We start from the raw sequence: 3,643 nt of genomic DNA, 5'->3' as shown, positions 1-3,643 counted from the left end.
TGACCATATACTGGCTCTGTCACTGACTGGTATTTTATTAGAAACAAGTTGGTTCTTGAAAGTTGTATCCACTGGTTGTTTCAGCTTTTGAACACTTCATTCCTAAATTTCTCTCTCTACTAAAGTATGGCATTTTCTTTTCCCCTTGGAGCATCTTGTGAAAAATATGCTCTTTTCTCTCTCAAGTTCAGTTTCTGTAGTACATATACATAATTATATTCAATATATTTCACTTGAGTGTACTCCTTTCTCCTCTAATTTATTTCTGATATTTTGTGGAAAATTACTTAAGTGATGAAACACTCTATTTCCAAGTATATCTTCAGGCAAAAGAGGAAGGAGTGGATTTACAGACAGTGCATAAACCCAACATTATGAATATCTCCCAACAAACTGATATTTACAACAAACAGGCAATTTTTGCCATACTCCCAAGAAGACATAAAATTTTCTAGAATCCATAACACATCATGTGGGCAACAGAAAGGAACTTCAGGCACTTAACTGCTCATGGCAAAAGGACAAAGCAACAAACAAAAAACATGCTGCAATATCAAAGTAGTCACACCAGGATAGGATATTAGTTTCAAATATAGTTTTTAAATGTTACAACTGTCAGAAAACTAGAAGGATTCTTGAGGTAAATACTAAAGAATTACCCTACAGTCCAGGCTATTTTTACTTTTCCACATTATCTTTGATATTTTAAAGATAACCTTTAAATTGTAAACATTTATTATAAAAGAATATGAAAAATGAAAAAAAATGTAAAGAAAAAATTTAAAAATCCATCTGTGATATACCACCCAGGGATGAGGGATTTTAAAATATTGACATACAGTTAAAACCTTGAAAATGAGTTGAACTGCATGGGTAATTTATATGTGGATTTTTTTTTCAACAAATGTGTATAGAACAAATAATCCACAGTTGGTTGAATCTACAGATGTGCACATACAGGTATGGAGGGTGAACTATACAGTTAAAAGCAGAATTTCAACAGAGTGTGGGGTCAGTCCCACTAATACCCATGTTGTTCAAGGGGCATCTGTATTTATTCTGTCTTTTTTAATGCAAATATAGAAGACCTCTTATTTATTGTAAGCAGTCTAAAAAGTCAGTTGAAATAAGAATAAAAAATTATGCTAAATATTTTTAATAGATTACTTTTTAGAGCATACAGAGTCTTTTCAGATTGGCTTCTCTCACTTAGTAATGTGCACTTCCACTAAGATTCCACCATCTCTTTTCATGGCTGGATAGGTCATTTCTTTTTAGCTCTGAATAATATTCTACTTTCTGAAAGTACCACAGTTTGTTTATTCAATCACTTACTGAAGGACATCATTTGACTGCAGGTTTGGGCAATTATGAATTGAACCACTATACATACCCAGGTATAGGTTTTTGCATGGACTGCTGCTGCTGCTAAGTCGCTTCAGTCATGTCCGACTCTGTGCGACCCCATAGACGGCAGCCCACCAGGCTCCCCCGTCCCTGGGATTCTCCAGGCAAGAACACTGGAGTGGGTTGCCATTTCCTTCTCCAATGCATGAAAGTGAAAAGCAAAAGTGAAGTCGCTCAGTCGTGTCCGACTCTTAGCGACCCCATGGACTGCAGCCTACCAGGCTCCTCTGTCCATGGGTTTCTCCAGGCAAGAGTACTGGAGTGGGGTGCCATTGCCTTCTCCGTTTGCATGGACATCAGTTTACAATTCTTTTGGAAAATACTAAGGAATATGATTACTGGATAATATTAGAGAATGTTCACTTTTGTAAGAAACTGCCAGTCTTATAAAATAGCTGTACCATGTAGTTTTCCCACCAGCAGTGAATGACAGTTCCTATCACTCCACATCCTCAGCAGCATTTGGCATTCTCAGGGCTCTGAAGTTTGGCTATTCTAATACTTGTGTTCCCTTCATGGATCACAGCCTTGTCATGGCAAAGGGGCTTGCATAACTCAGTGAAGCCATGAGCTATTCCATGCAGGGCCACCCAAGATGGACAGGACATAGTAAACAATTCTGACAAAATGTGGTCCACTGGAGGAGGAAATGGCAAACCACTCCATGATTTGCCTCAAGAATCCGATGAACAGTACAAAAAGGCAAAAAGATATGACAGTGGAAGATGAGCACCCCCCCCCAACCCAGGTCAGTAGGTGTTCAATATGTTACTGCGGAAGAGCAGAGAGCAGTTACAAATAGCTCCAGAGAGAATGAAGCAGCTGGGACAAAGCAGAAATCATGCTCACTTGTGGATGTGTCTGGTGGTGAAGGTAAATTCCGACACTGTAAAGAACCATACTGCATAGGATCGTGAAATATTAGGTCCATGAATCAAGGTAGATTGGATGTGGTCAAGAAAGATATAGCATGATTGAACATCGACATCTTAGGAATATACAGGAATGGGTAAATTTAATTCAGATGACTACTATATCTACTATTGTGGGCAAGAATTCCTTAGAAGAAATGGAATAGTCCTCAGAGTCAACAAAAGAGTCTGAAATGCAGTACTTTGGTGCAATCTCAAAAATGACAGAATGATCTCAACTTGTTTCCAAGGCAAACCATTCAACATCATAGTAATCCAAGTCTATGCCCCAACCATTGATGCCAAAGAAGCTGAAGTTGACCAGTTCCATGAAGACCTACAACACCTTCTAGAACTAACACCCCCAAAAAAGTGTCCTCATCATTATAGGAGAAAGTGAAAGTGAAAGTTGCTCAGTCGTGTCAGACTCTTTGTGACCCCATAGAGTATACAGTCCATGGAATTCTCCAGGCCAGAATATTGGAGTGGGTAGCCATTCCCTTCTCCAGGGGATCTTCCCAACAAAGGGATCGAACCCAGGTCTCCCACACTGATAAGTGGTGCTGGGAAAACTGGACAGCTACATGTAAAAGAATGAAATTAGAACACTTCCTAACACCATACACAAAGATAAACTCAAAATGTTTTAAAGACCTAGATGTAAGACCAGAAACTATAAAACTCTTCAAGGAAAACATAGGCAGAACACTTGATGACATAAATCAAAGCAAGATCCTCTATGAACCACCTCCTAGAGTAATGGAAATAAAAACAAAAGTAAACAAGTGGGACCTAGTTAAACTTAAAAGCTTATGCACAGCAAAGAAAACTATAAGTGAGATGAAAAGACAATCCTCAGAATGGGAGAAAATAATAGCAAATGAAACAACTGAGAAAATATTAATCTCCAAAATATATAAGCAGCTCATACAACTCAATACCAGAAAAACAAACAACCCAATCAAAAAGTGGGGAAAAGACCTAAACAAACATTTTTTCAAAGAATACATACAGATGGCTAACAAACACATGAGAAGATGCTCAATATCGCTCATTAATCAGTTCAGTTCAGTCGCTCAGTCATGTCCGACTCTTTGTGACCCCATGAATCGCAGCACACCAGGCCTCTCTGTCCATCACCAACTCCCGGAGTTCACTCAGACTCACGTGCATCGAGTCAGTGATGCCATCCAGCCATCTCATCCTCTGTCATCCCCTTCTCCTCCTGCCCCCAATCCCTCCCAGCATCAGAGTCTTTTCAAATGAGTCAACTCTTCACATGAGGTGACCAAAGTATTGGAGTTTCAACTTTAGCATGAGTCCTT

The sequence above is a fragment of the Bubalus kerabau genome, chromosome X, assembly GCF_029407905.1.
Source record: "Bubalus kerabau isolate K-KA32 ecotype Philippines breed swamp buffalo chromosome X, PCC_UOA_SB_1v2, whole genome shotgun sequence".
Lineage (NCBI taxonomy): Eukaryota > Metazoa > Chordata > Mammalia > Artiodactyla > Bovidae > Bubalus > Bubalus kerabau.
Note: the sequence above shows the minus strand (reverse complement) of the source record.